This window comes from Callorhinus ursinus, unplaced genomic scaffold, assembly GCF_003265705.2.
Source record: "Callorhinus ursinus isolate GAN/ISIS: 27379988/994484 unplaced genomic scaffold, GSC_fseal_2.0 scaffold7, whole genome shotgun sequence".
Lineage (NCBI taxonomy): Eukaryota > Metazoa > Chordata > Mammalia > Carnivora > Otariidae > Callorhinus > Callorhinus ursinus.
The window spans coordinates 51,173,456-51,180,955 of record NW_027397069.1 but is presented as its reverse complement, the minus strand read 5'-3'; positions in this window follow the sequence as shown (position 1 = coordinate 51,180,955).

Here is a 7,500-nt window from a genome sequence, read left to right as displayed (position 1 = left end):
CTCCAGTTGCATTCTCTCACCCAAATGTAAGTCTGCTCTATGGGTTAGAGTGAAAAAGGAAAAAAATACATTAACCCTAATTTCATCCCTGGAAAATTTAGGACAATTCTGCTTACCTACATATTTTTAAGTCACATTGATTGAGGTATAATTTTTCCAAGTAACATTTATGCCTTTTGGAGGTGCCTGGGCAGCTCAGTTGGTTAAGCATCTGCCTTTGGCTCAGGTCATGATCCCAGGGTCCTGGAATCGAGGCCCACATCAGGCTCCCTGCTCTGCGGGAAGCCTGCTTCTCCCTCTGTCCCTCACCCCACTCATGCTCACTCTCTCTTGCTCTCTCTCTCTCAAATAAATAAATAAAATCTTTTTTAAAAAAATTATGCTTTTTGGGTGTACACAGCTCTGTTGTTTTTTTAATCCCAAAATTCAGAAACTTCTTCTCCAAGGATGGCAATGCCAGGGGATCCACTTAGAACCACAAATACAGCTCAGGTTTCTACCTTCTGCACTTATGTTTTTGCCCTTCAAACCGCCAGACAAGTGATAAAAATCACTTTTGGACGCTTACAAGTAAAGGGTATGTGAGTTTCAGTTTTCTATTAGGCCCTGAGAGACTGAAATGGCACCTCTGAACTCAGTAGAGCCATTTATATATGTATTAATAATGCCTTTTTATTTTCTGTATTTCTGTTGCTCTGACATCTGGGGCCTTGCTGACCCGGAGGGACTGTCCCTCCCATGGCTATCCAAGTCCCAGTAAATGACCCCTCTGCAGGTGTGCCTTTTATTTGCTAACCAACCGATCCCAAGCCCACACCCCCACCACCTCCTCTCTCAGATTGTCACATACTGAGTCACTATCTCCCTGTCCCAATCCACCCCAGGGCCACATACCAGACGACTAAGGATGGCCCCTGTACCTCAGAACTCACTGAAATTATTTAAACTAGCCAGTCCCAAGCTTGCTTACCCTGCCTTGCCTTGCATGTCCTGCAGGAACCATGATAAAGACGCTTGCCCACATCTTCCCTGCATGCCCTCTGTCTCCTGACTGACTGTGGTGCTTTCCTGGGTGGCCCCCCCTACATGGCACAGCACATCACCCTCTTCTTAGGAACCGTGAGTCGTAAGCTATCTTTTCAATTGCGGCCATCTCCTGATCTACTGGCCTCACCATACCCAAATAATAATAAAGTGTACATTTTAAAACAATATAAATCCACACGTTATGGACGTTTTACAAAGTACATTTCCTGTTGACCACCTGAAGGGTCCTCCCCGGGAGGCATGGGGATGTCTGCTCGGTGCCCCAGCGTGGATGGCACACGGGCCAGCTCCACTCTCGGTCACCATGCCATTAACAAGATAAACAGTGCACGAGATGGTTCTGTCAAAGTTAATGTAAAATTCATTTGTTCAGATATTTATGGAACATCCACTATAAACCAGGTAGTACTAGAGATTCAGGAAAAAATCGGTTGTGGTCCAGACCTCCAAGAGCTTCCAGTATAAAAAATTAGTAACTAAATATCACCTTCTGTTCTATAGAGTATAGTGGGCAGTGTTCCTGCTGCTGGCCTCCGAGCTGTGGTGTCCTGAGAGGCGGGGGGAGCTCAGGGACGCCAGCAACAAGACAGTCAGAAAGGAAGCTAAAGGTATTGGCAAATGTAAAGAATGAACAAAAACTTCTTCTGCTCCATGAATGCTTTTCCTCTGCTCCCTGGACCTCAGCCTCTGGCCTTCCCAGCCATCTGAACTCATTAGCATTTTACCTCACACTTGCAAGAGTTTTCTATTTCTAAAAAATAATATGGCGCAACTTCTGGGTCAGATACTGTGTTATTTGGGCATATGTGCCTCCCATTTTTTGGTCAAGCAAGGAATGGAGTCAAGTCAAAACAGTCGGTTGGCCCCAAAGACTATCCTAGCAGAGGAGACACCAGCCAGCAGGGTGTCCTAGTGAGGGGCAGTAGGAGGGCTTGCTGGTCATGACTGCTTTTTATCAAATATTCCCACCTCTCCACGTTAAGGCACAAAGAAGGATCGCCCTTGCTGGTTCCCTGAGGTTGGAAGGAGCCACTTGACCAATTTTATCCAGTGAGTTGTAAGCGGAAGAGATGTGCGTTAGTCACTTCTAGACCAAGCATGTAATTATTGAAAGGGAACCCGAGACCTTGCTATTCAGGGTGGTAGCCAATCATGACAGGTGCTTCCTGAGCATTTGAAATGCGGCTGGTCCAAACTGAGATGTGCTGGGAGTGTGAAACACTCACACTGGATGACAAAGAGCTGGTATCCAAAAAGGAAAGTATATGTAAAAATGCACTAATATATCTTATATGAATTATGTGTTGAAATTATAATGTTGGGCTCAATAAAATTCATTATTAAAATTAACTTCACCTTAATCACCTTCCTTTTACCTTTTTAATGTGGCTACTAGAAAATTTGAACTTACATATGGAAGCTTGTATTAGATTTCTACTGGACAGTGCTGCCCTAGAGCTTTTACTTCCTTCTGCTAGAGCAACTGGGAATGTGCCAGATAAGGCTACTTCTGACAGCCAAGGGCCTGGGGTAAGAATGACAATGATGTGGAGAGAGCCCTCCAGCTCCCTTCAAAGGTCATACAGCATAAGCAAGAAAAACCCTTTTATTAGTGTAAGCAACTGATTACCCACAGCATGACCTAGTCTATTCTAACAGATACAAAGGAGGATGAAGACACAAGGAGCCACTCTGGGTGAAGGTGAGGCAACATATAGCAGGAAGGGAACAGAGAGGAATGAATGTTTCTGCATCATGACCTTGCCTATAACAATTTCTTCATGTGCATGCGTGTGCACGCTGTGAGTGAGCACGTGTGTGCATGCACGCACGCGCACACGCACACACACACACACACACGCACACCTATTTATTTCTGTGGAAGAGAAGAAGCCAAGATATGAAGTGTTCTTTTTGCCTTTTTGACACTTCAAACCACAGGTCTCATAAGGAACATGGCTTGCAGAAGTAGTTGATGCCGGAGCTGTTAGCTTGGCTACATAGTTCCCACACATGCTGATAGGTTTTCACCTCACTCCTGCCCACAGAACCACTTCTGATATTTTACTTCTAGGGCTGACAGTTACCATAATGCCTCATTCAATCTGTATCCTTAATTAGTTCAAGACTCATGGTGATAGCACGGAAAAAAAAAAATAATCCTGGGATGAACAGCTTAATAGAATTCTGCAAAAAGCGCACAATATAAGATTGGACTTAGCCATTTGGTCTTCAACAAGCATTTAGGAAAGGAGATCATGAAGTCCCCTTGTAAAGGAAGTGTGAGTGGGATCTCTGAAGACGAGTCTGCCAAGAATCAGAAATCCAGACTTATCTACCATTCACCTATCTGCTAGCTCCTTCATTCCCTTCTTCCGTTATGGGTATTTTGGCAATAACAGAACATTTAATTAACAGTAGTTTAAAATAGGGATTTATCTTTCTCATATAACAAGAAGTTCAGGAGTAGTTAGTCCAGAGACAGTCTAGCATTTCAACAAAGTCATTAAGAACCCAGGCCCCACCCAACTTTCCTTCCACCTTCCTAAGCAGGTAAAAGTGTTGTTGCCTCATGGTTCTAAGATGGCTGCTTAGCTCCAGCATCATGTCCACCTTCAGGACAGTAAGAAGAAAAGGCGAGGAGCTAGCCTTGGTCCCATCCCTGTGGTACAAAAGGTGGGGCCAATGCCCAGGCCTCACACTTGGGGGAAGGGGTATATTTTAGAGACAGGTACCGGGGAGATGTACTTTCTTCTCCTGAATCTATGGACCTTGACTCAGGGCTTCATGGGCTGGAAAGAAGGGACCCCTTGGTGAAATTTTTCTGCTCAGAGGTTCTTTTTGCAGTATGTACAAAGCACCATATATGCTGGTGGCCTTGGGCTTGATAGCCTTGGTTGAAGGGCCTCTGCTTTACACTCTTCCAGAGATGCCCCCAGCCACATGTAATAGTCATTTTTACAGGAAAATTGACCAATAGTTTAGAAAACAGCACCTTAGGATTACAGTGTATAACCCATGATGGGTCACTCCCTGGACTGTCCCTAACCTTCTGCTAATCCCACCCTTTGCCTCTTTCCCACACCATCACCACCACCAAGCAGCACCACCCAAAAATACAACAGGTTCTTACCTCATGGAAGCTGACTGGCAATTCATCCCCACCAAAATCTTAGCAAATAATACCCAAGCATTATGCCCCTAGGAGCACCTGATATTAATAGGCTACTGTAGAAGTATCAAAAGCTCTTCCTACAGCTGGGGAGCCATCGGTCATTACTGGCCTGACCTGAGAGAAGAGAACAGCTCTCTGGAGGCAGCCTGCCTCACTCCCTGCAATCCCACTGGCGGTTCCGGTTCCGGTTCCGGTTCCGGTTCCCTCCAGAGGCCGGGTGGGATGTTCCACCACTCTGGACTCTAAGAGACCAGCTGCACCCATTCAGCAGAGACAACTCTCACAAGTGGCGTTTCTGGCTGGGTAAATTGCCCTGCAGCAAAAAGAGCTGGTGCTAATTTAGTGTTCGCTTCTCATCAGCTGAAATGTTTTTATTTTGGGAGGGAATTGGAATTGGTGAGCCATAATTATTATTGATCTCTGTGACAGCAATCAGAGAAAGCTTTCGTGTGTCCTGAAAAGAGCAGGACCAGAAATAGATGCAGTGTCTTTCTTGGCCAATCAGAGTTTCTTCTTGCTCAAAATTGATTTTATATCTGACTTGCTATTGAAAAAAAAAAAAATTGAAGTTCTACATAGTGAATTTGTATGTCCTAATCCTTCCCCCTCTGCCCCTGTCAGTTTTTACGGGGCATTTGCTGGGACTCTAGCCACATAGTCTTAGAGAATGTCTTACCTGACTTTCAACAGATGGATGTTAATGGGATATTTATTTACAGAGTAAAATTAAATTGGAGCTGCATCTTAATGCACAATTTACATAATCAGCTTTGTTCTGAACTGATGAGCTCAATAGCACTTGGGACCTTGTGGTCACAGCTGCCTCAACGCTGTAGCCACCGAGAATAGAGATTAAACAATGTCCTAAAGCTAGAAGTCTTGAGGAGGGTCTATTATCCCATCCCGGAGACCTCATAATTTCTCTAGACACTGGCAGGGGATCAAAGATCCATGTTCACTTCTCGCCATCATCCGGGATCAAACGAAAGATGTTCAATTTGCATTTGGAAACCATTACAGTCATGGGTGATCTCCACACTAACCCTCACTTCTAAAAAGTTCATGGCATTTCTAGTTTTATAATACCTCACACTCCAAACAACACACATAATTACCAACTTGCCACACCATGTGCTTGGGGAGCCTGGAGGAAATCTTTCTGATGATGAATTTCATTGTAATAATTGTGCACCTAGAGCTGGGCTCCATGGAGAGCAGATCATAGGCGAGACAGGTTCAGAGCCTGGAGGGGTTCAGGGAGTGGATGTTTAGGTGGAGAGCCAGGTTGGCAAAACTGGATCCTTAGATAAAGAACTGTCATCTCCTTATCCCTACACCAGCCCAGAGGGCAGTGCATTGACCACATACTTCCTGTCTTTCCAACCCATTTGATCTTGACAAACTCTCTATGAAAAGCATTGCTTCTGAGAGAAGTCGTTACAATGAACACTTCCTGAAAATTCACTCTTTAAGTTTGCTTTAACTCTCTCGACAGCCTTAAGAGATGGCAATATTATTTTCCTTTCCTTTTACAGATGAGAAAACTGAATCCTAAAGAAGTTAAATAATTAGCCCCCAAACCCCCCAGTGAATTAATGGAATAATCAGAACGGAAACCCAGGCTGTCTGGCTCCAGAACACAACTTACCCGCTCTGCTCTATGCAGTGTCATGGAGCAAACAGCATGGACAATTCTCTTAGTAGACCTCAGGTTCCCACTTATCAGTAAGAAGAGGCTTAAATGAGACTTCCACTCCTCGGGACTGTGTTTGCTAACGTCGGTTCTTACATTGGGCAAACACATAAAATCCTGAAAGGGAAGGTTGGTTTAAATTATTTATTTGTTCCTTCATTCATGTATTCATCACAGAATGGCTCGTAAGGCATAGTTGAAATATAATAGAGAGGTAAAATCCACACCCCTGGGGAGCAAGCAGTACTGTACACCACTGGAATCTCTACAAATGTGGGATTTTGTGATGTCAACTGTTTGTCTAAAGAAAGTCCAATTCTGACAGAAAGGTTTGTATACATGAAACCTATTCCTAAAATTCACGGAGACCGGTAGAGATGACCAAAGGTAATAGGAGAAACATTCATCTGGGAATTAGGAGTCCATCCTTAGCCACTTGTTAGGCATCGGACTCTCAACTCATGGATCTATGTTTCATGATGGGATAAATCGCTATTGACATCCTGTTCATGCTTAAAAACCCAATTCAATTCCATTGCAGGCGTCCCACTTGCCCTGGGATGCTCCAGGAACCAAGAGATGAGGGCAGAAAGGTGGCCAGTGTCCCTGGTCAGGTGGTCAGTCCAGGCAGGGGAGCACAGCATAAATAGGATATAAAATTAGGGGGCACCTGGGTGGCTCAGTTGGTTGAGCATCTCACTCTTAATCTCAGCTCAGGTCTTGATATGAGGGTTGTGAATTCAAGCCCCACATTGGGCTCCACGCTGGGCATGGAGCCTACTTTAAAAAAATATATGATGCAAAATTAGGAATGGTCAAACTCTGCCTTTGCCTCCCAGTGGGAGTGCTCTTTCATGGATTCAGTCTGCTGGGGTACAAGGTCTTCAACTGAACACAATCCAGTCCTTTACCCCATAATATCCCATGTACCAGACCATCCTTGCCTCCTATTGCTTAACTAATATTGGCCTTCTCTGTCCCCTTCAGGATCCTGCTCTCTACCCTGTACTAATGGGCACTAAATGTTCACATGACCTTTCTTGGAGACATTTTACTTTTTAATAGGGGCCTGCTAGAGGTATAGTGATTAAATTTCAGTTGTGTTTCTAAACAGTGGCAATTTTGGGCCAAGACAGCAAGTTGGGAGAGAGATGACCACTGTAGTATGTTGAATGATGGCCTCCCAAAAGATATATCCATCTCTAACCCCCAGATATTGTGACAGTGACCTTATTTGGGAAAAGGTGACCTTATTTGGATAAAGGTAACCTTATTTGGTGACCTTCTATATCTTTGTAGATATAATTAAGTTAGGATCTCAGAATGAGATCATCCTGGATTACCCAAATGAGCCATAAATCCAATGATATGTGTCCTTATAAGAAACAGAAGACACAGGGCACCTGGGTGCCTCAGTTGGTTAAGCGTCTGACTCTTGATCTCAGGGTCATGAGTTGAAGCCCTGTGTTGGGCTCCATGCTGGGTGTGGAGCCTGGTTTAAAAAAAAAAAAGGAAGGGAGGAAGGAAGGAAGGAAAGAGGAAGGAAGGAAGGAAGGAAGGAAGGAAGGAAGGAAGGAAGGAAGGA